At 46.9% G+C, this 26,686-nt stretch overlaps 2 protein-coding genes across 5 annotated transcripts in view; one reads left to right on the plus strand and one right to left on the minus strand.

Moving 5' to 3' along the window:
* LOC128408975 (zinc finger protein Xfin-like) overlaps positions 1 to 8,960 on the minus strand; it is a 51,841-nt gene extending 42,881 nt beyond the window's left edge. Inside the window, exons 1-2 of one of the 3 annotated variants that reach the window (XM_053379073.1) lie at positions 8,834 to 8,953; positions 8,072 to 8,284 (exon numbers count right to left, since the gene is read on the minus strand). The gene's annotated coding sequence lies outside the window, so the exon portion shown is untranslated. Of the gene's footprint in view, positions 1 to 8,071; positions 8,285 to 8,833 lie in introns of all 3 variants that reach the window. The other 2 variants (XM_053379074.1, XM_053379072.1) reach the window with 2 other exon arrangements.
* Positions 8,961 to 9,029: 69 nt separating this feature from the next.
* LOC128409047 (zinc finger protein 135-like) overlaps positions 9,030 to 26,686 on the plus strand; it is a 31,463-nt gene continuing 13,806 nt past the window's right edge. For both annotated transcript variants that reach the window (XM_053379232.1, XM_053379235.1), the window contains exon 1: positions 9,030 to 9,194. The gene's annotated coding sequence lies outside the window, so the exon portion shown is untranslated. The remainder of the gene's footprint in view (positions 9,195 to 26,686) is intronic.

Raw genomic sequence — 26,686 nt, forward strand, 5'->3', positions numbered from 1 at the left:
TTAGAGTTAGGGCAACAGGGAACCTCTAGTAATAATACCTTTATTGTCAATGTACAACCTGTGTACAGTGGTACCTCTGGATCCAAAGGGATCCGTTCCAGAGCCCTGTTCACATCCAGAAGCGAACACAATGGGTCATGATTCGCTGCTTCCATGCGTGACATCATTTTGTGCATGTGCGAGTGGTAAAAACCGGAAGTAACGGAACGCGTTCCGTTACTTCCAGGTCGTGGCTGAGCACAACCCGAAAGCGCTCAACCTGAAAGCACATTTAACCTGAGGTATGACTGTACAATGGGACGCGGGTGGCGTTGTGGGTTAAACCCACAGAGCCTAGGACTTGCCGATCAGAAGGTTGGCGGTTCAAATCCCCGCGACGGGGTGAGCTCCCGTTGCTCGGTCCCTGCTCCCGTCAACCTAGCAGTTCAAAAGCACATCAAGGTGCAAGTAGATAAATAGGTACCGCTCCGGTGTGAGGGTAAACGGCGTTTCCGTGCGCTGCTCTGGTTCGCCAGAAGCGGCTTAGTCATGCTGGTCACATGACCCGGAAGCTGTACGCCAGCTCCCCGAGTCGGTAATGACTGGACCTAATGGTCAGAGGTCCCTTTACCTTATGACTGTACAATGAAATACTAACACTCAATCTCATTGCACTCTGTGTGCTTGTCACACAACACACCACCTCACAAGTCAGTTGCGCTATGTTATTTTCCATTCAACAGCCTAGCAGCCCACGGATAGAAGCTATTTTTTAGCCTGTTGGTACAGCTGATTATACTTCTATATCTCCTGCTTGAGGGTATAAGATTAAAGAGGTGATGGCCGGGGTGTGAGTCATCCCTGATCCCTCTGTAAAAGGTAAAGGTACCCCTGCCCGTACGGGCCAGTCGTGTCCGACTCTAGGGTTGCGTGCTCATCTCGCTCTAGAGGCCGTGAGCCGGCGCCATCCAAAGACACTTCCAGGTCACGTGGCCAGCGTGACGAAGCTGCAGCTGGCAAGCCAGCACCAGCGCAGCACACAGAAACGCTGTTTACCTTCCCGCTATAAAGCGGTACCTATTTATCTACTTGCACTTAAGAGTGCTTTCAAACTGCTAGGTAGGCAGGAGCTGGGACCGAACAACAGGAGCTCACCCCGTCGCAGGGATTCAAACCGCCGACCATACGATCGGCAAGTCCTAGGCACTGAGGTTTTACCCACAGCACCACCCACGTCCCGTGATCCCTCTGTATCACTATGTAAAAAGATAACAGTAAAGGACCCCTGGATGGTTAAGTGCAGTCAAATCCAACTAGGGGGTTGCAGCACTCATCTCGCTTTCAGGCCAAGGGAGCCGGCATTGGTCTGTAGAGAGATTTCCGGGTCATATGGCCAGCATGACTAAACCGCTTCTGGCGCAACGGAACACTGTGACGGAAGCCAGAGCTCATGGATACGTTGTTTACCTTCCCACCACAGCGGTACCTATTTATCTACTTGCACTGGAGTATTTTCAAACTGCTAGGTTGGCAGGAACTGGGATAGAACAACGCGAGCTCAACCCATCATGGGGATTTGAACCACTAACCTTCTGATCGGCAAGCCCCAGAGATTCAGTGCTTTAGACTACAGCACCACCCACGTCTCTATGTATCCCTATATATTTGTGTCTGAACTAGCCTGAAACTGGAACTTATTCTTTTTACCTTGGGAAAGACTGAAGAGAAGTCGCCAGATTTCCCCACACCACCCAACACCCCAGGTGTAAAACCGCACCAAAAACCACAAATCAAACGAGGGGTAAAAGGGGTGAAACCCATTCCACCTCTTGGTACAAATGGGACTTACAAGCACACACAAACGCTAGGGGAGTGAAGTCACACAACAGCTTGGATTCTGACTCCCACGAGGCTGGACAGTGGGAATGACCTGTCCCACACCCATATTCTCTTTGACCCCGAAACACACTGCTCTCTGGCCTGGTATGCCTTGCACAAGGGCGGGGGGGGGTGGAATGGTCTGTGGCAGTTGCCCCGCCGGAGGAGCTAAAGCGGCAGAGGACCATGTGCCAACGGACCAGTTTTTTACATCCTTTTCTTTCTTCCCTTCTGTCCCTCCCCCCGCTTGCGGGGGCGGGCCAAGAGGGCCGGAGAGGTTGGTGGCGGCTACCCCACCAGGAAGGCTGGATCTATAGGCAGGGATGAGCCACATGCCGTTCGCGTGAGTCTTATTCTCCTCAGCCTATTGTTTTCTTTGGTTTTCCTCCCCCCCCCCCCCAATTTCCTTTCCCCGTTTCCCCTTTCTTTTTTCTAAACCCAAGAGGGCTGGGTTCGCAGGTCAAGAAATGCTGCTCACCAGCTAATCAGCGCACTTGCCATCTCTCCCCTCAATGCAGCGCAAGAGTAGCAACCACTACTGACAGGCTCCTTGGCCCCCAGACTAGCTGAGGCCAAACCCGCGACAGCTGATTTGGGTGAAAATCATGTCCTTGACCCCACTGCCCAGCCCCAATAGAGGTCCAGGTCCTCTAAAAAAATTATTTTTTAAAAAAATTATTTTAACTTTTTTACACATGCATACGTGCACCCCCCCTTTCCCCCATATATCTATATCTATATCTATATCTATACATCTACAGGGAAGTTTTTAATGTGTAGTGTTTTATCATTTTAAAATTATTAAGACAGTGGATGCTCAGGTTGCGAACATGATCAGTGCGGGATGCACGTTTGCAACCCGCAGCACCGCGTCTGTGCACACGCGGGTTGCGATTCGGCGCTTTTGTGCTTCTGCGCATGCACGACCGCCGAAACCCAGAAGTAACCCATTCTGGTACTTCCGGGTTTCGGCGGGTCCATAACCCGAAAAAACGCAACCTGAAGTGCCTGTAACCCGAGGTATGACTGTATTCTGCTGGGAAACGCAGTCAGATGGCCAGGGTATAAATTATTGTTATTGTTGTTATTTTGTGCGTGTGTAATTTGCTCCCACCACCCTCTCTGGTCCCACCCCGTCTGTGTCATGTATCATGTGTCATCAACACCTGTTGATTCGTTTATGTGTCTTGTTTGTTGGTTGGTATGTTTGTTTGCCTGTGCCTCACTAGACTACCATACGTGATGCAGCCACTGCGCCCCAGGCAAAGTCCACGAACCAACCACTCTACTCCTGGAAAAAGCCACCCTAGAGAAAAAAGAGCAGCATATAGACACACAGAGAAAAAACAATACTGGACCCTCGGGTTACGTTACCTTCGGGTAACATAAACTTTGGGTTGTGAATGCGGCAAAACCAGAAGTGTGTTTGCCACTTGCACATGCGCAGAACAGGCACCTCGGTTATGGAATCTTCGGGATACGGCTGGACCTCCAGAACACTTTCAGAACACTTTCCGTTCGTAACCGGGGGGTACCACTGTACACAAAACCAACACCAGTAATCAAGGTGTCTAGGAATCACAGCCTAAACATGACAATGATATTTGCCTGATCCAAATGCTCTGAGAAAGCCACCAATCAATACAGCACGGAGACCCTTCCCAGAGCCCAAAGAGGACATCCTCTTTGGGCTCTGGGACTGTCTCACATGAGGAAGATTCCCCTTCCATCAGATGAGCCAATACAGGCAACTCCCCATTTTAGGCAATTATGTGTATGCGGGGGGGGGGGGGGGGGGTTAAAACATAACCTCCACATAAATGGGCCTAGAGCCTGCCAATCCCTGTTGTAGCTGAGTGATTTGAACCCCAAACTTGAAACAACTTCTGGAGGTGCTACATCAGTACATGAGGAATAAAGATCAGTTTCAAAGGCCAGCCAGGAAATGCTCACTCTAAATAATAATAATAATAGTAATAATAACAATAAAGGTAAAGGTACCCCTGCCTGTACGGGCCAGTCTTGACAGACTCTGGGGTTGTGCGCCCATCTCACTCAAGAGGCCGGGGGCCAGCGCTGTCCGGAGACACTTCCGGGTCACATGGCCAGCGTGACATCGCTGCTCTGGCGAGCCAGAACCGCACACGGAAACGCCGTTTACCTTCCCGCTAGAAAGCGGTCCCTATTTATCTACTTGCACCCGGGGGTGCTTGCAAACTGCTAGGTTGGCAGGCGCTGGGACCGAGCAGCGGGAGCGCACCCCGCCGCGGGGATTCGAACTGCCGACCTTTCGATCGGCAAGCCCTAGGCGCTGAGGCTTTTACCCACAGCGCCACCCACGTCCCTATAATAACAATAATAATAACAACAATAATAACAATAATAATTTATTATTTATACCCCGCCCATCTGGCTGAGTTTCCCCAGCCACTCTGGGCGGCTTCCAATCAAGTGTTAAAAACAATACAGCATTAAATATAAAAAGCTTCCCTAAACATAAAACCTAACAGCTTTTCCAAGATATTTATGAATCTTCCAGATCCCAAAATCTTTGAAGAAAGGATCTGCCATCCCTGAAACAAGAGCCAAGATTATGCCAAACACTGAAAAAACAAAACGACAACTTAAACCTGACTCGTAAGAGGATAGGAAAAACAAATTAAATTCCAGTGTGCTCTGGCTATTAATCAGCCTGGCATTCAGGTGAATACTTGAGATAAGAGGGATTACAAAAGTCCACAAAAGGCAGCAATGTTTCTCCCCACTTAGTTTTCTTTTTCCTTAATCAGTTATCTCTTGTATTCCTTGCCAAGAGCCCAAAGGGAGGAGCTTGCCAGAAAGCAACTTGCTTTGAGTCAGCCAGTCACAAAATGGCCGCTGACTAAGTCAGTTGCAAAATGGCCGCTGACTAAACAAGGCACAATTATGTTCTGAAGCCTTATGAGCCTCTAGCTATCTGCATACAGAACGCAACAAGCTTTCATCAAAGCTACCAAATCCTCAGGGGTTTGAACTGCAAGCTACAAACGTTTTAAAATAAACATTTTAAGTAAATTTAACACTGAAAACAAATGCTCCAATAAAACACCAGGAGGAACAAAAATATTGCCGTATATAGAGTTTGATGGGGATTGAATTTCGGAGTTTCAACATGCAAAGTGTCTACTCTACCACTGAATGGCCTTTGATTTAGAAAAACCTTCTATTTTCCAGGCAGTTCAATGCTAATCACATTGCTTAAACAACAACCAGTTAATTCAAAAGGACTAAACTTGCTTTTTATAGCACATGCTTAGCTATATTCCCTAAAAAACAAAATGCACACAGGCCCAGGCAGCGGCATAGCATGGGGGGGAGGGCTGCGCAGTCCGGGGCACATTTTTTAGAGGGAGGCAAATCCAGGCACACACCCCAGGCTCCCTCACTGGGCCTGGCTCCAGGGCACAACTCGCACCCACCCGCAGCAGCTCCGGTCCTGGGTCAGATCCAGATCTGACCTGAGAGGCATAAAGAAGGAGGAGAGTCATGGTACTACTTCCACCCCTATCCTCAGCTGGGCAGTGCCATGCGAATACGCTGCGGAGGCAGCATTCTCACACCCGGCCATGTTGGGCACAGCGGGCTCTTTCTGCACCCCCTGGGGAGAGTGTATCCGGTGTGCCAGACCCAGACTATCTGAAAGACCGTATTCTCCCTTATAAACCTGTGGAAACTCAGGACGCCCTTCTCCCAGTTCCACCACCCTTACAGACAGGGGCGGTCAGATCCATTTTGCCACTTGTGGTGAAACGGGAATTGCCATCTCCTTCGCTTGCCCCACCGCTGCACCCCAACTCTCACTGAACTTGGCATAGCCAGAGCACTCATCAGTGTTGCTCAGCTTCTCCGCGGGGGGGGGGGGGGGGGAGCAACGCTGTGCACTAGAACACCTCCCTCTTAGCAGCCCATACGCTGCCTGGGGTGGGCACTTCACCTCATCTCATGAATGGGTGAGCTCTGCTTAACGGCACACTTTGTGGGGACACAGGATGCTTTCAGACTTTGGAGCGCCCTTCTTCGAGAAGGTAGACTGGCTCCCTCCTTTTTGTCCTTCCGCCCGCAGGCGAAGACTGTTTTATTCCAACAAGCCCTTTGGAATGAACTGTTTTTTAAAGGAAAGGGCTTTTAATAGTGCTGTGCTGTTTTTAGTATCTTTATGTTGCTAGATTTGTTTTTAATAAAGCCATACCTCATATTGTGTCCGCTTCAGGTTGCGTTTTTTTGGGCTGCGGACTGCCGAAACCCGTAAGTACCGGAACGGGTTACTTCCGGGTTTCGGCAGTCACGCATGTGCTGAATCGCAAAATCGCGCTTTGCGCATGCGCATAAGCGCCAAATCGCAACCCGCGTATGCGTGGACGTGGGTTGCGAACGTGCATCCCGTACGGATCACGTTCGCAACCCGATCGTCTACTGTACTCTTTTGATTCCATAAGAGACTTAGCCCAAATTAAAACGGCACATATAAAAGACAAAAAGCTAAAACTCGTAAAAGATCATGATTTACAGTGGTACCTCGGTCTGCGTACGGGATCCGTTCTGGAGCCCGTTCGCATACCGAACAGAACATAAGACGCGACGGCGCATTTCGCCCGCCGCTTCCGTGCATGACGTCATTTTGACCGTCTGAGCATGCGCAAGCAGCGCAACCCAGAAGTAACGCGCCCCGTTACATCCGGGTCGCTGCGGAGCGCAACCTGGAAATACTTATCCTGAAGTGTATTTATCCTGAGGTATGACTGCAGGCCACATGACTCGGAAGCTGTACGCCAGCTCCCTCGGCCAATAAAGCGAGATGAGCACTACAACCCCAGAGTCGGTCACGACTGCACCTAATGGTCAGGGGCCCCTTTACCCATGACTACAGTTACTTTTTACCTATGATCTTTTATGAGTTTTTAGCTTTTTTTCTTTTATCTGTGCCATTATTTTATACCGAGGATCTTTTACGAGTTTATAGCTTTTTAAAAAATCTGTGCAAGTATTGTATAAGGTAAAGGGACCCCTGACCATTAGGTTCAGTCGTGCCTGACTCTGGGGTTGCGGCGCTCGTCTCGCTTCGTTGGCCGAGGGAGCTGGCGTACAGCTTCGGGGTCACATGGCCAGCATGACTAAGCCACTTCTGGCGAACCAGAGCAGCGCATGGAAACACCGTTTACCTTCCCGCCAGAGCGGTACCTATTTATCTACTTGCACTTTGACATGCTTTCGAACTGCTAGGTGAGCAGGAGCTGGGACCGAGCCATGGGAGCTCACCCCGTCGCGGGGATTCGAACCGCCGACCTTCTGATCAGCAAGTCCTAGGCTCTGTGGTTTAACCCACAGCGCCACCCACGTCCTATTGTACAGTAATACCTCGGGTTAAATGTGCTTCAGATTGAACGCTTTCGGGTTGCGCTCCGCGGCGACCTGGAAGTAACGGAACACATTACTTCCGGGTTTTGCCACTCGCACATGCGCAAAATGACATCATGCGCGGAGGCGGCGAATCACGACCCACAGACGCAGGTTGCGTTCGCTTTTGGATGTGAACGGGGCTCCAGAACGGATCCCGTTCGCCGGGACCGAGCAATGGGAGCTCACCCCATTGCGGGGATTTGAACCGCCGACCTTCTGATCAGCAAGTCCTAGGCTCTGTGGTTTAACCCACAGCGCCACCCGCGTCCCACCATATACCGATGATCTTTTACGAGTTTTTCGCTTTTTCCTTTTATCTGTGCAATTATTGTATACCGATGATCTTTTACAAGTTTTTAGTTTTCTGTATTTTATCTGTGCAGTTTTAATTTGTGTTATGTCTCCTCGAGTCCCGGGGTGCGGGTGAAAGGGGGATATAAATACAGTATGTTTAACATTCTCCTGTGGGTATGCTTAAGATTGCAAATTTAGCTATGGATATGCATTGCCATCTTTTACTTGTTTACTCAGAAGTAAGTCTTAAGAGCCCTGGCTCACCTAGTCCAGCATCTTGGTTCTCAAGCTCCTGATATTTAGAAGGAACCTCGGTTGGTTAGAGCATGGTGTTGATGACGCCAAGGTTGCAGGTTTGATCCCTCACATAACTGAGCCCCTCAGATGCAAGCTTGCAAAGAACAGCCTTCAAGTTCCTATTCAAGTGTTTAATATGATGATCACTACCAATACGAGTTGTAGTAGTAGTAATAATGTTTATTACCTGCCCTTCGCCAGATACTCCCAGGGCGGCTTACAGCAAATATGAATTACAGCACTGCGAAGGTTCCAGAAAATTAGGTCAGCCTTCGCGCGGCAGTGTCACGTGGGTGGCAGTTTCCATCCTAAAAAAAAAAAAATCCGCACCCCGCGCGCGCCATTTTATGTGCTCCCAAAGCTCCTGGAAACGTTTTCTACTCCTTTAGCGTAGCTGTTTCTAAAAGGGAAATCGCGAGAAACAAATTAGTATGGCAAGCGAGCGCCTTTCCTTCCGCAAAGGAAAATCTTCTGGGGTTTTTCCGCAAAGGAAAAAACCCAAAGCAAAATAAAATCCTATTTTGACCCGCCCTCCCGCGCCTTCTCCGAGAGAGACATACACACAAAGAAACAAGGAGACCGACTCAGCCACGTAAAAAAGAAAAAGGCTTGTCGGTTCCAGCGGCAAAGATCTGAGCGCCTTCAAATCGTTTTCGCGTTAAAATCGATGGGATGCTAAAGCCCGTTTGGCCCAACCTCCCTCCCTCCTTCCTCGCATCTCAAAACTACTGGCGATCTTGCATTTTTCCGGGAGGGGTAGCGCCCTGTTAAATCTATTTTTATTTTTTAAAATAGTATTTTATTTTATTTTTAATAAAGGCTGCGCAAAATAAAGAGGGGCAAATGCTCCATGAAACCAGGCTGAAGCCGCTCGAGTCTTGCATTGTTAAGTCTCCCCAGCCGTTTCCCCGCAGCCCGCCTAAAAAAAATGACCCCCAAAAAGGCTTACTTGGTCGCCTCCGGAGGAGATTCCCAGGCTCGCGATTTCACCAGGTTTCTAGCCCGACAGCGTCTTGCAAACTCGCGCCTTTATGGAGGGGAAAAAACCCGACTTCTCGTCTAGCTAGCAGGAATTAAAAAGGCCCTCCCATCTTGCATCTCGAAATACATAATATGAAAAGGACTTGGCGACGTTCCCAGGCACGCCGGTCTGCCTTCGCCCGGAGCATGTTGGGAATTGTAGTGCCGCCCAGCGCCGACTACGGGACGGCGAAGGGGCCAAACTTCCGGAGCCCAAGGAGGAGGAGATGACAGAATCATAGAATTGGAGTGCTGAAAGGGACCGCGATCTAGTGGCATCTGCTGAACAGGTACAGAAATCGAAACCATGTGGAAACCATGCTCTTTTAATATTTTATTTATGCGCAAGTACACAAACACATGGGTGTTTGTGTTTGTTTGTTTGTTTGTTTGTTTAAATAAAACAGCATGTGGCAAATATGAATTAAGCCATATTCCAGATTTATTTCAAAGCAGAACACAAGTATAATAGAAAGCCATTGGTGGAAGTAACTGTGTGGGGTGATGTTTCATACTGGGCTAGGGTGGACTAACTCAGCGATAAACTGAAACCCACCCACCGCAATATCCCAAACACCCACTTTTAGGCTGGGAAAATTCTTGATAGAAAATGATGAGAACTGTTATAAAATTGGGAGTATGGGGTGTGATAGGAATTTTATGGTCTTAGATATATGGCAACGTTCATAACCACACGTACATAGATCAGCACAGGAAAGCCAACCTGGAACCATTTTGATTCCTAAACTGAGCAAATGTTTCTCTGCATGGTCAAAATGGAAAAGCCTCCCCATTGTCTCTTCCTTCACAAATCCTGTCTTAATCTGTGTTTGAATAAGGGTGTGAGCCTTATCATTACAAAAGACTGCCCAGGCTCCCCAAGAAATCCAATCAAGTAACCTGCCAGACAGGAAATAAACAAAGCGACAGGAGAGAACAACATGCAAATGTTCTGTTTTAGACCGCCTTATCTGAGGGGTGGTCTTAGGTTACACCCCTTCTGTGATGAATGCATAATGTTTCTGGGGGTGGTCTTGATCTAGAGGATGGGAATTTCAAAAGTCTTTATAAGCCCTTGCACAGCATTTTTGGGGGTCCTCTTCCTCTCCTGCGTGTGAGGGGAGTACCCTGTTGCAACAGATCAATAAAGATCAAGCTTACTAGCTGCTTTGCTTCTCAATATTCTCTGGTTGGCCTCTGTTATTTTCTCCTACCAATAGGGAACCTATGTAAGGACTCTATATGGGCTCTTGGATACCCCATAAGGGAAAAGGGCATATTTTTATTTACAACAGGGGATAATATTGGGAGCTCCATAGAAAATATAGGAATGTTACAAAAGAAGGCAAGGTTTATCAGATTTGCCATCAATTCCTCTCTTCCCACTTTATGGTGATGGTGGTGGTCTTCTTCTTATAGAATTCCCTCTGAGCTCAGGCAGACTTCAACAGGGATGACATTTCAGCATCTATTCAAACATATTACCGTATTTTTCGCTCTATAACACGCACCTGACCATAACACGCACATAGTTTTTAGAGGAGGAAAATCCGTAGGCATGCCATCCATAGGCATTCCCTCCATAACACGCACAGACATTTCCCCTTACTTTTTAGGAGGAAAAAAGTGAGTGTTATGGTGCAAAAAATACGGTAATTATCCAGTGCCTTTGCTGGTGTTGCTGGAGATTGTTATGATCTGAACTCTGAGTTATTATCTGCATCTTTTCATTTTTGTTGGTGATTTTTAACATTCATGTTACATTGTTAAAGTACAGCCATACCTCGGGATGAATATGCTTCATGTTGAGTGCGTTCGAGTTGTGCTCCGCGGCAACCCAGAAGTAACAGAGTGCGTTACTTCCAGGTTTCGCCACTCGCGCATGCGCAGACGCTCAAAATGACATCATGCGCAGAAGCGGTGAAAAGCGACGTGCGCAGATGTGCCATCGGTGGTTACCTTTGCTTCTGGATGTAAACGGGGCTCTGGAAGGGATCCCGTTTGCATCCCAAGGTACCACTGTACTTCTTCGCCACAGTGCATTGAGGGATGGCCCCCAACTAAAAAAGGATTAGACAAATTCACTGAGGTAAAAGGCTATCAATGGCTACCAGCCATGGTGGCTATGCTCTGCCTCTGCTGTTGGAGGCAGTGATGCTTCTGATTATTATTATTATTATTATTATTATTATTATTATTATTATTATACCAGCTGCTGGAAACAGCAGGAAGGGAGAGGGCTCTTCAGAGGACCTGTGATTGTAAGCCCTTGAGGATTTAAAACATAGTAAAAGCTATTGATTTACATATGCATTGCTTCCCATAAAATTTAACAATAACGTTACGAGTTTTTTAGGGTTGGGCTGCACGCCTGAGCCCCCTTTCAATTCCTGGATCCACCATGGATTCAATTTCTGGAATAGCCAGGCTAGCTTCCTGGTGAGGTAATGGCCCTCTAAATATGGGCCTTTAAGGTAACTTAGAGGGACACGGGTGGCACTGTGGGTTAAACCACAGGGCCTAGGGCTTGCTGATCAGAAGGTTGGCGTTTCGAATCCCCGCGACAGGGTGAGCTCCCGTTGCTCGGTCCCTGCTCCTGCCAACCTAGCAGTTCAAAAGCACGTCAAAGTGCAAGTAGATAAATAGGTACCGCTCCGGCGGGAAGGTAAAAACGGCATTTCCATGTGCTGCTCTGGTTCGCCAGAAGCGGCTTAGTCATGCTGGCCACATGACCCGAAGCTGTACGCCGGCTGCCTCAGCCAGTAAAGCAAGATGAGCACTGCAACCCCAGAGTTGTCTGCGATTGGACCTAATGATCAGGGGTCCCTTTACCTTTAAGGTAACAAAGGAAATGGCTCTGTGCTAGATTGCAAATGGGTGTGGTCTGCTCCCTTACCTGGTTCATGGTGCAAAAGACAAAGGCCAGAGCTGAGTGCGACAGCTGGGCTAGAAGCAGGTAGAAGCCTGATATTGAGATCTATGCTTGATCCCATACCATTCTAAATGTGGGGTTTGGGGGGGTATTGGGTTTTTGTTTTTATTTTGATTATATATTTTGTGGTTTAGATTTTGATTTTGTTCTGAGAGGCGCCCTGAGACCTCCGGGTATAGGGCGGTATATACCGTATTTTTTGCACCATAACACTCACTTTTTTCCTCCTAGAAAGTAAGGGGAAATGTCTGTGCGTGTTATGGAGGGAATGCCTACGGGTGGCGGGGGGGATCTGCTGCAGTCGTGAGCAGAAGATCCATGATTCCCCTTCCTTCCCTCCTCCGTGGCTTGCTTTGAAACAGCAAAGCAGGAGAAGAACCGCTGAGTGGGGAGGAGAGAGGGACAGAGAGCCTGCTTCTTTAAAGGAGCAAAGCGGGAGAGGAGAGGAGCCTTCTCCCCTTATACCCCTCTTCTGCATTATTAGCAGCATCCTTCTCCACATACCCCACGCGTGTTCCTTCTCCCCTTAAACCCCTCTCCTGCATTATTAGCAGCATCCTTCTCCACCCACCCCACGCGTGTTCCTTCTCCCCTTAAACCCCTCTCCTGCATTATTAACAGCATCCTTCTCCACACACCCCATGCGTGTTCCTTCTCCCCTTATACCCCTCTTCTGCATTATTAGCAGCATCCTTCTCCACACACCCCACGCGTGCTCCTTGTCCCTTGAGTGCTTTTCCTTCCCTCCCCACTTAAAACGTGGTTACAAAGCACGGATCCACATGGATCCTCAGGATTTTTGCACTGGGTCACCCCAAATTCACCATCAGATCACATAGCATGTCCATGGCTACATCTTGCACCAAAAAAATCACGCACCCACTGTTGCCAGGGGCAGCAGTGGTGCAAAAACGTGGTTACAAAGCATGGATCCACATGGATCCTCAGGATTTTTGCATTGGGCTACTCCAAACTCACTGTCAGATCACATGTCTGTGGCCACAGCATGAACCACAAAAATCATACATCTACTGTTTCGTTTAGAATCTTTTTTTTCTTGTTTTCCTCCTCTAAAAACTACGTGCATGTTATGGTCGGGTGCGTGTTATAGAGCGAAAAATACGGTAAATTCTAATTCTAATAATAATAATAATACAGTGGTGCCCCGCAAGACGAAATTAATTCGTTCTGCGAGTGTCTTCGTCTTGCAGGTTTTTTCGTCTTGCGAAGCACCGCTATTAGTGGATTAGCGGATAAGCGGCAATTAGCAGATAAGCGGCTTAGCAGCTATTAACGGCTTAGCGGATTAGCGGATAAGCGGCAATTAGCAGATAAGCGGCTTAGCGGCTTTAAGAAAAAGGAAAAAACTCGCAAGAACCCAAAAAAAATTTCGTCTTGCAAGGCAACCCCATAGAAAAATTCGTCTTGCAAAGCGGCAAAAAAATCGGAAAACCCTTTCGTCTTGCGCGTTTTTCGTTTAGCGAGGCATTCGTCTAGCGGGGTACCACTGTAATAATAATAATAATAATAATAATAATAATAATAATAATAATAATAAAATGTGTTTGATGCCAAGGCTTTGACTATAGGAGATGCAAGACCTTCTGGGGTGTTCATACTGTGAGCTCCTCCACCAAAAACCATAGATCATAAAGAAACCACAGTGTCCACTGTTCCCTCACTCTAGGTATGCTCCTGGAAGCCCTAGGATCTATAATCACTCAGAGATTGGAGTGGTTTGCAACAGTATAATATATGGTGAGCTCCTGGAGGTTTTTAAATGTTATATTACAGTAAGGGAAGATGCTTTATGCAACTGATAGCCAATGTGGTGCAGTGGTTAGAAAATGATGTGGGAATGCTCCACTTGAGGTCCATTCGCAGCCGAGCCCCTTTATGCACCAGCAACAATGAGAGACACCCGGCTAGAAATGGAAAAAAACCTGGAAAAATTGGGGGAGGGGAACCAGGTTATTTCAATTTTTCCCCAAAGCCGTTTTTTCTGGAAAAATTGAAAAAAATAGTTTGATATAGTTTGAATATTCTACACACTATTTCTCCCCTCAATTTTTCCTGAAAAAAATGGCTTTGGAAAAAACTGAAACACCCCCCCCCCGTTTTTCCCCAGGCCTTTTTGTACCCACACTTTGGAGCTCCCTGCTGACTGACACCAGGCAAGTGCTCTCACTGTACTCTTTCTGGGTGCTGCTCAAAACATTTTCGTTAGGGCCAGCCCATCTGAACACGTAGAAGCTGCATGCGATTTACATCTTTTTAACCACTGCTGACTTTTAAATACCTGCTTTTAACTGTGTTTTATCAATCATTTTAATATTCTGTTGTATATTTTTGTAAACTGTTTAGAAATCTCTCTTACCATCATGCAGTTTATAATATATAATAACAAATTCAACTAAAAAAACCACACACACTCCTTTTCCTTTCAGAGTTTGAGCCTTAGTGCAACATACTATTCAGTACAGTGGACACTCGGGATGCGAACATGATCCGTGTGGGATGCACGTTCGCAACCCCCAGCGGTGCGTCTGCGCACATGCGTGGGTTGCAATTTGGCTCTTCTGCGCATGCACAAAGCGCGATTTAGCACTTCTGTGCATGTGCGACCCCCGAAACCTGGAAGTAACCAGTTCTGGTACTTCCGGGTTTTGGCGGGTCCGTAACCTGAAAAAATGCAACCTGAAGTGTCTGTAACCCGAGGTATGACTGTAACTGGATGTTGGTTACCTTTGGGCCTGGCATGCAAAAAAATTGCCTTATGCTGTCCTCAAGTAGAGATGGAAAGGCCTGGGGGAAAACCAAAAAATGGGGGGGGGACAGGTCCCCCCCTCGCCCCGTTTCCCCCCAAAGCCGTTTTTTATAAGTCCATGAGGAAAAATGACAAAGAGGAAGAGCAAGAAAAAATTGAAAATGATAGCAGTAGTTCAGAAAATGAGATAGAATAAACTACATGTATATGTTGTGCCTTCTGGGTTTGTTGTTGTTGCTTTTCTTTAAAAACACACACGCTACTCAAAGGGTAGACCTTCTATGGAGCTTAAATATTGAGGTGGACCTTAACTTTATTTGCTGTTGGTGCTAAGGGGCAAATCTGATTATTTTTTATGTTGATGATTTCTTGCTTTTTTTGTTGCTTTTGAGGGAAAGGGGGTGGTTACCTGTTTTATTGCAAGCATAATACAGTCATACCTCATGTTACGTCCGCTTCATGTTACATTCTTTCAGGTTACATCCCGCAGCGACCCGGAAGTACCAGAAAGGGTTACTTCCAGGTTTTGCCGCTCGCGCATGCGCAGACGCGCAAAATGACACCACACACATGCCCAGAAGCGGCGAGTCGCAACCCGCGCATGCACAGACGCGGCGCTGCGGATTGCGTTCTTTTCATGTTGCGAACGGGCCTACGGAACAGATCCCGTTCGCAACCAGAGGTACCATTGTACTTTTATCTACACTGTGTTTCATGCAATTTGTAAAACTACTCCACACTGAACTTTTTTCTATTTTTCCAAAATTTCCATTTTTTCCGGGAAAAAGCGCGGGGTGTGTGTGTTGACGTTTGTTTCTCATGGCTTCAAAATTCCCGGAAATTTTTCATCTCTACACCCGAAAATTCTCTAACAATCAACGTTTTATTTCTTGCTCAACCAGGAAAACTTACTGCAAGAAATCAAGGAAACTGATCAGAGGTTGAAGTTTGATCTTTGTTTACCCAGATTATATAGCAATACAGGTCAGACATGCGAGGAACTCGGTGGTATGATCCAACTGTTACCCGAACCGCAAAAGATAGGTGTTTTCAAACCTGAGCTATATTGGAGTAACTGGACATGGGAAGGGGTTAATTTCCTTCATGGGCATAAATCACTCCTGGATAAGAATCAGAGGAACAAGAACCGTCAAGTCAGTTGCTATGGTAACAGCCCAGGGCCCTGGCTGTATAAAGTGATTAATGTATGTCAGCTCAGTAGTGTCTGCTGTTATGTCTTGAATTGCTGAACGTAAGAGCAACGGAGATACTTTGTACTGGTATGTATAACTACATATTTGTATCTGCAAAACCCTATGAATATATTTCTACGTCCAGTACTGTTTTACTGATCATTATCTCCTGCAGCAGTAAACCATCAGAATGTTTTTTGGCTTCTCTGTGGCGACTGGTACCGTAAGCAACTTTCACTGCATGGGTATCTCACCCAAGACTCCCAACTAGCTAGCTAGCTTCAAAAACAAACGACTCAAATCTCAAAAGGTGAAAAGGTTTCTCTCAACAATCTAGGCACAGCCTGGGACTTAAAACCCAATGTTGGAGAGACGTTTGGAAGGGAAGGTAGCCCATCTAGGACAGACATGTCTAACCCGTCGATCGCAGGCCCAGCTCCTTCCCATGGCAACCCAAAAGAGAACAGCATGCTTCTCACCAGCCAGAAAGTTGATGGCTCCAAAGTCAGGCGTGAAAGATGTGCAACAAAGGAGAAGGAGAAGCGAGCAGGCGCAAGGCGGGAGTGGGGAGAAGGAGGAGGGGAGGTGTACGCAGACAGAAAGGCCAAGAGAGAGAGAGAGAGAGAGAGAGAAGCCCACACAGCATCCTCTGACTGGCTCCTCAGAAAAAGAACTTTTGCCTCCCTTCCCCCCCCTTAAACTCCCCTTCCCGCGTCCAGTTGTCCACCTCCTTCCACACATGCACCCCGCATGTGCTCCTCGTCCCTCCAATTTGAATGTTAATGGGCCTGTATTTGGCTGGGTTGGGCGGTGCTGCTGCTGCTGCCCTGAGCAGACGACACACACATCACTGGCCCACTTCAGAGCTCCTTTCTTTAGACTGGCTGTCACCCGGAGGAGAAACAGCACCTGGCAAGAGGTCCACAGTGCAGCCACCCTCCACTAGCCCAGCCAGTGATAGGAAGCGTTCTTCTGTGTCGGGGTGGTGTCAGGAATGAGCCAGCTCCGAGTGAAGGTTTGCAGCCAACTGCAGAAAGCAGCCAGGAACTGAGAGGCTTAGATGTTAGTCATGCAGGGGAGAACCAGCAGCTGCAGACTTTGGCTCTTACTTTTTTAAAAAATATTTTTATTAGCAGTTTCAACATAACAAATGATCAAACCATATAGTTGCTTACATTAATTCCCCCCCTTTCCCCCTCCCTCCCTCCCTCCCTCCCTTCCATCCTTCCTCCCCTCCCCCAACAAGGACTTCCCTCAGCTCCTCTCTCTAATTTCTTAGCACATATTATTCTCTGCATGTTATAAAGTTGTACATATCCTTACATTATCTATCTAACATGTTATCAACCACGTTTATTCAAAACCTGCCAAGGAGTCCAGTTCATTTTGTTGTGTTTTTACATGATTTGTAAAAAGCTCCCATTCTTCCTTAAAGTCACAGTTGTCCTTGTCCCGCAATTTATATGTCAGTTTAGCCAACTGTGCATTGTATCTCTCCCACACCCTCATGAATAAGAAGGGGTTTAGTTATACAACTTAGATTTCAATATGAAGTTATTGAAGAAGAAGGGAAGCTGCTGAAGAAAGCATATAGTATTTTGCTAGAATGGGCACAGGATTTGGACATAATATACAATTCGAGGATTGGGAAAACTGTGGAAAGTAAATTTGAAATTTACATATTGTTTTCTCTTGAAAGAAAATTATATGAAAATGATGTATAGATGGTATATTACACCAGTACAGATTGCAAAATTAAATTACCTGATCTTGATGTATATACTCACTTAATATTTCCCCCCCATTCTGGTAGCTAAAATGTTTGCAAATAATTTATAATCATTATTTAATAAAGAAATAGGCCTATATTTTTTTATTTGCAGCAAATCAGAATCTTGTTTTGGAATTACTGTAATATATGCTTCTTTCCATGTTTCTGGGATTTCACCTGTTTTTAAAATCTCATTCATCACATCTTTTAATGGGTTTACCAATATAGTTCACTTAATTTTTTATAATATTTTGCCGTTAATCCATCTGGTCCCGGGGACTTGCCACTTTTGTCCAATTTATTGCCTCCAACAATTCTTGAGTTATTATTTGAGTATTTAAGATCACCATCTGTTCTTTTATTTTTGGCAGATTACTATTTTTAATATATTCCTCTATTTTACAGATTTTTTCCATTCCTTTCTTATACAGTTCTGAGAAATATTTTACAAATGTTGCTCTTATTTCCTTCATCATGTCTGCAGTCTTTCCATTTATATTACTTTTATTTATGGAGTTTCTCTGTTCACTTTTCTTCAACTGCCACGCTAGCAGTTTTCCAGATTTATTGGCATATTTAAAATACTTCTGTTTCATTCTTTTTATTTTCCAGCTAATTTCTTCATTAACTATCATAGAATATTAGGTTTGTAATGTTCTAATTGCCTGCTTAACTGACTCTTTATTTGCTTTTTTTATAATTGTTTCTCCTTTTCCATAATTTCATCTAAAATCTCCTTTTCCCTTCTTTCTATCAATTTCTTTTTAAATGAATTCTGTTGTATAAACAGTCCGCTCATTACTGCCTTGCTTGCATCCCAGACCATCTGTAATTTAGTCTGTCCTTGAATGTTTATTTCAAAATAATCACCCAAGGTATTTTTGGGTTTTTTCATAATTTTTTGATCATTTAATAAATCTTCATTCAATCTCCATCTAAATGAGGTGTGACTTTCCTTTTGAATTTCCATTATCAAAGAATTGTGATCCAAAAATGTCCTGGGATTAATTTGTATTTTTTTTACTTGAGGTTCCAACTCTTTGGAGAGCCATAAAGAGTCTATTCTTGAACCGCTGTCGTGAATATGGGAATAATAAGTGAACTGTTTATCAAACAGATGTCTTACTCTCCATATATCTATCAAGTTTAAAGTTTGAGCCAATTCAAAAAAAGTATTTGGTAATCTGCCTTCTTTCGTACCCTTTTTTTGGGGCTGATCTGTCTTTTTCTAATGATGGAACTCCATTTAAATCTCCCATTTAAATCATCTTTTGGTCTGCAAATTCAAGTAATTCTGTTTCCAATATTTTAAAAAAATCTGATTTTTTTCTCATTGGGTGCATAAATTCCCACCAACATCACCTTCTCTCCTTGGATTTTTATTTGTATTATTAAGATTCTGCCTTTCTCATCTTTTTGAATCAATTTGGGTTCTAGTGCAGGATTAATATAACAAACTACTCCTCTCTTTTTGCATTATCTGCTGAGATGAAATCCAATCCTAATTTTTTATTAATTACCGTATTTTTCGCCCCATAGGACGCACTTTTCCCCCTCCAAAAATGAAGGGGAAATGTGTGGGCATCCTATGGGGCGAATGCAGGCTTTTGCTGAAGCCTGGAGAGCGAGAGGGGTCAGTGCGCACCGCCCCCTCTCGCTCTCCAGGCTTCGCACAGATCTCCGCAAGCTGTGGGAGCCTGCGCCGGGCTCCCGCGGCTTGCGGAGAGTTGCCTGCATGCCGAAGGCTGGGCGCGCTGAGCTCTCCACAAGGCGCGGGAGCCCGGCGGTTTGCGGAGAGTTGCCTGTTCTGGGGTCGGGGGAAGTTCGGGCTTCCCCCGCCCCAGCCCCGCGCCTGGGGGAAAAATAATTCCCCCCCCTTTGTTTCCCCCCCAAAAAACTAGGTGCGCCTTATGGGACGGTGCGTCCTATAGGGTGAAAAATACGGTAATACTCTTTTATGCTATTTTGCAATATGTTTCCTGAAGACAAATTATATCCAACTTTTGTTTTAAAACTACATGTGGAATCCTGTTACGTTTAGCTTTGTTATTCAAACCGTTAACATTCCAACTTAATATTTTAAGATTGGCCATTTCAGAGTCACTTACAATACAGTGGTACCCCACTAGACGAATGCCTCGCTAAACGAAAAACACGCAAGACGAAAGGGTTTTCTGATTTTTTTGCCGCCTTGCAAGACGAATTTTTCTATGGGGTTTCCTCGCAAGACAAAAATTTTTTCGGGTATTGCGAGTTTTTTCCTTTTTCTTAAAGCCGCTAAGCCGCTTATCTGCTAATTGCCGCTAATCCGCTAAGCTGTTAATAGCCGCTAAGCCGCTTATCTGCTAATTACCGCTTACTGTACTGTGTCAAAGAAGAGAGCAAAGGTTTTGTCAAGAAGGAGTTTGGCAGAGCAGGAATTTGGCAACACAACAAGGAGTTTGACAAAGCAAGCTGCAAGGGTGCCTGGAGCGTGAGCAGGGGCTCTCCCTGCGAGCAAGCAGGCAGCCCCAGAGAAAGAGAGTGGAGAGGAAGGGGTTCAGGGTCCGAACAAACGGTGCCGATCCTCATCGCTCCCCTTGGCTCGCCCATCTGACTGTGCCGCACTGCCTCCCTCCCTCCCGGCGCCGCGTGTGTGTGTGTGCGTGTGAGCAAGGGTGTGCGCGTGTGTGTGTGCGAGCTGCATTTGGCAGGGAGGGGGCACGAGCGAGCGGTTGGCAGCGGCGAGTGGCTGCATCGCAGGCGGCGGAGGCGCGCACCCCAGGCAGCGAGCGCACCGACCGACTGGAGACCAGCAGCAGCAGATGGAGGCAAAGGAGGGGACGGGAGATGCAGCCTGGGAAGGGGGCTGGGGGGCGGCGGCGGCGGGAGGATGGCTGGGCAGGAGGAGAGGATATGGGTGGACTGGCGGGCAGGCAGGTCGAAGTAGGCAGACAGGCAGAAGTTCAACTGGAGAACGGAGAGAGGAAGGCAAGGAAAGGGGGCTGGGCGGGAAAGAATCGCAACCGGCAGGAGGATGCAGAAAGAATGGAGATGGAGAGAGAGAGATCTCAGCAGGATCATTCAAGGCTGCAGCCTGGTAGTTGCTGGGCGAGCCAAGGAACAGCTCGGAGAAACGGAATGGCCGGAGAAGCGGAGAGGACGCGAGAAACCCCCGGCCAGGAGGGTCGAGAGAGACTTGGGTGGGTGAATCGGAGCAAGAAAAAGCCAGAGCTGGAAACGTGCAGAAAGGGGAGATGGAGATGCGGAAGACGGGGGCGCAGGGAAGGCGGAGGAAAGGAGAGCGCAAAAAAAGAACTGCAGGAAAACTAACTTGGGGTCTTGGAGACTCGAGGGGCGAAGGAGAGGAGGCGGCCTCTCCAAGGCGCAAGGCAGCGATGGAGGGACCCAGGCGGCGCCCTTCTCCTCCTCCTCCTTCAGCCCTAGGCTGCCTCTGCGCCCCTCACCTAGCCAGACAACGTCCTGCTCTCCCCTCGGCGCGTCCGGGCAGCCGGGATTTCCCCGTGCGCAGCCGAGGAGACTTTTGATCGTGCTCCCGCCATGCGCCACCTTTAGGAGCCTCAGCAGGAATTTCAAATTTGGTGCCACTCAGGATGGGGAAGAGGAGGATCAGGGGAGGGATCCGCACGCCATGGGGAGGGGGTCAGCTCCTGGTAAGGAGCAGCGCCAAGCTGCCCCTTGGGCCACCCCCAACCCAGCCCCACCTGCCGGCCCCTCCTGCGTCCTTTTCTGCACGGCTTCTCGCTTTAGGAGCAGCCTCCCGGGATCGTCCCGGGAGCGCCTCCTGTGGAAGCCATGGCGACCGCTGCCCTGCGGTACAGAGCCCAGCTCCCTTCTCCTGCAGAGCGGTGGCGTCCCATCCTAATACAGTACAGTACTGTATCCCCTAATCCGCTAATAGCGGTGCTCCGCAAGACAAAAAAACCTGCAAGACGAAGACGCTTGCAGAACGAATTAATTTCGTCTTGCGGGGCACCACTGTATCTGTTTTTCCACCCGTTGCTCCTTCCAGTAATAGCCACTCGAAAGCAGCTCTTTGTTCTGCTACTGGGTCTTCATGTCCAGAGTTTAGGTCTCTCCTATGTTTTTCAAAAATTCTTTGGCCTGGTATTCTGTTGTCAACCTATATCTCTTTTTCATAAATGTAAATGAGATCCCCTCTGGGTATTCCCATTTATATTTAATGTCTGCTTTTCTCAGTGCTGTTGTCAAGAACTGGTATTTTTGTCTTCTGAGTCTCAATTTAAATGGAATCTCCCAAAAATATTGACTTTCTGTCCAGCAACCACAAGATTGTCCTCCAAACTTTTCTGAAGGATTGCATCCTTCATTTTTTTGTTACAAATGTTAATAGGACATCTCCTGGCTGCTTTCTCTGCTGACTTTCTCTTGTGCATATCCAAAAACAGCTCTCTGTCATTTCTGCCACCCACTCTTGCCTCTCCCCCATCCATTCTGCAATTGTCTTTATAACATATGTTTCTAAGTTCTGTTCTGATTCTGATTCTGGTAGGCCTCTTATTCTCACTGTTTTTTCCCTTTCTCTCAACTGCAAGAGGAGGATTTGATCTTTCAAATAATTTTGTTTCTTTTGTAGACCTCCCACCGTCCCCATAACAACTTTCTGTTCTGCCTTCAAATGTCCTAACTCCTCACTAGTTTTTTCTAGCTTATCAACTTTAGCTTCTAAATTGTTGACCTTCTCACCTAATTTTCCAAATTGTTCTGTCAATAATTAGATTTTTCCATATCCAAATGCACTTGTTCAGCAAAACTTTTCATTGACTGCACCATCTCCTGTCTAATGGTCAGTGTCTTCTGTTTTCCCTGCTCTTTCTGTCTCTTCTTGTATGCTTGCCCATCTCCTGTCCATTGAAGATTTCCTTGTTATGACTCCTGCATCCTGTTTTATCCAAGTATTTTTACTTTCTACTCTGCCAAAGTATCAGCCTGTCAATTTCTGTGCAACTGTCAATTTATATCCTTCTTTGACCCAAAGGACAACTTGACACAGCTGTAGCCAATATGTATCCAAAAGAAAGAGAGCATCTCAAAAATCCAAAGTCAAACTGTTACTAAGTCTCTATAGGCAAACACCAAACCCTGCTCCCCATTCACAAAAATTCCCTTTGCAGAGCCTGTCCGCAGAAATCAGAAGCTGACTTCCTTTTTTGCTTCCGTTTCACCAAATCAGTCAATTTACACCTAATTCTTATAATGCTTTATTTGGCTTTTACCTCTAATCAGGAAATCCGCTGCGTATGGTGATGGTGTGTGGCTTCGGCAGTAGAGTGCGGTGGAGCCGTGAGCGGACTCAAGCCTCTTCCTTTCCCCTGTGCAGAAACATCAGCCGGGGGGGGGGGGGCTCAGGAGGGCAAGTTCCCACGCTCTGCTTGACCTCTAGGACCCCAATCCTCTGTGGGGGGATTTTTTGGGGGGCGTCTAGCCCTGGCGCTCAGCCCCAAGGCTCTGTCCACCAGAACTGTGTTGTCCTTTAAGCGGGTGACACGGAGCGTGCCGCCAATACCTCCGCAGCGAACCGGAAGTCCCATAGGTATTGGACTTTGGCTCTTCCTGACCTTGACAGGCAGGCTGATAAGTAGCTGAGAGCAGGCTAGAACACAGCCAAAACTCGTAGGAAGCACAAAAAGGCATGAACAGTCTCAGAGATAGCCTCTCAAACCAGGAAGAGGTTGGAGCTGATCCACTGAGTCTGAAGAGTTGGTGAATGGTAGGGCTTCTAGACAGGAAGCAAAACATAAGTTGAATATCTTCTGTTGATCATCTTGAGTAATGGTGCCGGCAGCTTTGTTAGAGCCATCCGGAGCTATCTGTTTGTTTTTGCAATAAATCCTCCTTTTACTCCTGCAATCAAGCTGGTGCCAGATGTATTGCTCTGCTTTCCTTTGGACCATATCAGTGAGGCTGAGACAGAGGTCTTGCCATCTGGGCAGCCTAGGACCTCCATACAAACTGCCCAGGCTTGCCCACAAAGAGGTCACTTTGGTGCTGCTAACTCAGCAAAAACAACACAGGAGGCAGAAGTACCAGTCTCTGCAGCCAAAGCAGGTGCTGTGATTCTCCAGTGGTTCACTGCATTGTTTCTTGAGGCAGATGCTAAAAACAGAGTGATTATTATTATTATTATTATTATTGATACCCCACCCATCTGCTTGGGTTTCCCCAGCCACTCTGGGCAGCTCCCAACAGAATATTAAAAACTTCCCTAAACAGGGCTGCCTTCAGATGTCTTCTAAAAGTCAGATAGTTGTTTATTTCCTTGACATCTGATGCAAGGGTGTTCCACAGGGTGGGAGCCACCACTGAGAAGGCCCTCTGCCTGTTGGTATATGTATTAAATTGTGTATTTTACAAAGAATAAAACAGAGGTCTCCTGGCAGAGGCGCAAGCCTGGACCCAGTTGCTGCCGCAGTGCCACCATGACATCTTAAGCTTGATATGACGTCACGTCACAACATCATGAAGTCATGGTGCAGCGCACTGGGCACTCACAGCCTGGGACTGGAAGAAGTGTTGCTGGATAACAGCAAGGAGTAGACGAGCATATTGATTTCATATTTCAAGTCCTAAAGGAGTTTGAGGAGTCTCTGGACTCATAGCCCCAAATGTGGTGGGAATGGGTGATGCCAATCTCTTCCCAGATTGGCAGAAGTGGTTGAAAGATCTTGTAGTGCTTTTGTTTTTAATATTTCCATTCATTTTTGCTGAATAAATTCTGCAAAAGAAAGTGGATTTCCTCAAGTCCCATGAGTTGGCTGCTTTTTGAATGGTTAAGATAGCTGAAAATGGATGTGTGGGGGTAAGAGAAAAGGAGGGGCAAAGAGTTAGGGGTGAGGTTAGCATCATATGATGCTCAGTTGAGTACCAGAAGGGTGAGTGCAGGGATCGAAATGGTTAAAACCTTTTAGTTAAGTTATCTTGAAAAGATACTGCTAGACTGAAAGAAAAGGAGGCCATACATGAAGGTAAGAAGCAAGCTATGTTACAGATAAGAAGACATTTGGAGACCTCGATTGATGGAGAATGCCACAAATCATGCTGTGGAAGCTTCAAAGGGAATTGCAGATTAAGCACTTTGGTGTAGCTGATGGTGTAAAATAGGGTTGCAGCAAAGGGAATGAAATGCACATGTCAAAAGATGTGAACTGCTAATTGGTTCCTGTCCCTGAAATGATGCTTTATGACTAGCATAATGAAGGAGTGGGTTTAATGATTTTACGAAGCCATATGCAAATAGCGTTTGTGTGCACTCTGGTTTCCGTCATGGTGTTCTGTTGTGCCAGAAGCCGTTTAGTCATGCTGGCCACGTGACCCAGAAAGCTGTCTGTGGACAAATGCTGGCTCCCTCGGCCTGAAAGCAAGATGAGTGCCACAACGCCATAGTCGCCATAGTCACTGGAGGCATGGGAGATAAGGGCGTATTTGGGAGTAAGCCTTTAGAAGTCCAGCCGAGTCAAGAGCAACTCGTCCCTTGTCTATGTAAGCATAAATCAGGCTACCACTCCCCTTTGGTATGTAGGTTTTCAGTTTTTTAATCTATGTAGGCTTCAGAACTTGAGTAAAAAGCGAGGGCCCTGACACATCAAGGTGCAGGCCGGGCATCACAAAGAGTTGTATCCAATGGGTTTCTGCCAGCTACACTCTGCAGATGCTTAGGAGCTTCTGACTATAATTTATATGATTTCTTTGTGTGTAAACCCTATAAAAAGGGCTCCGAGGTGCAGGCATAGGCAGCGACGCCGAGGGCAGGAAGAAAGGGGGAGCAGAGTGGAATGGAAAGAGTCTTGATTTTTAACCAAAATGCTATGTGCACGCGCATCTAATCTTGCCCTTTTCAAAAAACTATTTCTTGGTGTGTGTTTTTCTTTTTGTAAATCTACCAAAGAATAACATTAGATAAAATTGGGGGGTTGAGGAGGGTCAGTTGCAGGGGGGTGAGGAATATCCCTATTTTCGTCAGGAATGTTGGAGGGGGTGAGGGAACCTAAGATTCCCGTACAACCTTTCTTGCTCGATCAATTGCTTGTTAGAGAATTCTCTGGTGTCACTTGCTGCTGCTGGCGGGTGATAAAAAGACTTGGCTGTGCACCAGACCTCAAGTGGAGCTTTCTCCCGTCTGCACACTCAACAAACTACTGCTCCCAGGATTCTCTAGGGAAGCCATCACTGTTGAAAGTAGTACAGTAGTGCTTTAAATGTGTGGTGGCTGGAGTGTAGTGTTGGGGTCAGACCTGGGAGATCAGGGTTCATATTCTAACTCAACTATGAGCTGGGCCAGTCACTGCCTCTTGGCCTAACCTACTTTGCAGGGTTGTTGTGGAGGCAGGGATTCTTCCTTGGAGAAAAAAGGTGGGATATAAATGCAATTAATAAATAAGATGTGTAAATGTGTGGTGTAGGTGTAGCATAAAGAAGGTAAGGTAAAGGTAAAGGTACCCCTGCCCGTACGGGCCAGTCTTGACAGACTCTAGGGTTGTGCGCCCATCTCACTCAAGAGGCCGGGGGCCAGCGCTGTCCGGAGACACTTCCGGGTCACGTGGCCAGCGTGACAAAGCTGCATCTGGCGAGCCAGCGCAGCACACGGAAACGCCATTTACCTTCCCGCTAGTAAGCGGTCCCTATTTATCTACTTGCACCCGGGGGTGCTTTCGAACTGCTAGGTTGGCAGGCGCTGGGACCGAACAACGGGAGCGCACCCCGCCGCGGGGATTCGAACCGCCGACCTTTCGATCGGCAAGCCCTAGGCACTGAGGCTTTTACCCACAGCGCCACCCGCGTCCCAGCATAAAGAAAGGGGGTGTCAAATAGTAATGCTCATGGAGAAAGAGGGGATGTTGTAAGGGTGGCCCTATTTCTACAGATCCTATTTTCCAGGGACAGTCCTGGATTCACAGAAGCCGTCCTGGTTTCTGAGTTGATCCTGGAATGTCCCACTTTTCCTTAGGACGCCCCTATTTTCATTGGACAAATGTTAAAAGGGTATGTGTTATGTCACTCCCAAGTCAAAGAGAATAAGTACCATACTTTTCCATGTATAAGACTAGGGTTTTTTTAATTAAAAAATTATGTTCAAAATTGTGGATCGTCTTATACACAGA

The sequence above is a fragment of the Podarcis raffonei genome, chromosome 2 (genome assembly GCF_027172205.1).
Source record: "Podarcis raffonei isolate rPodRaf1 chromosome 2, rPodRaf1.pri, whole genome shotgun sequence".
In the NCBI taxonomy this organism is placed as follows: Eukaryota; Metazoa; Chordata; class Lepidosauria; order Squamata; family Lacertidae; genus Podarcis; species Podarcis raffonei.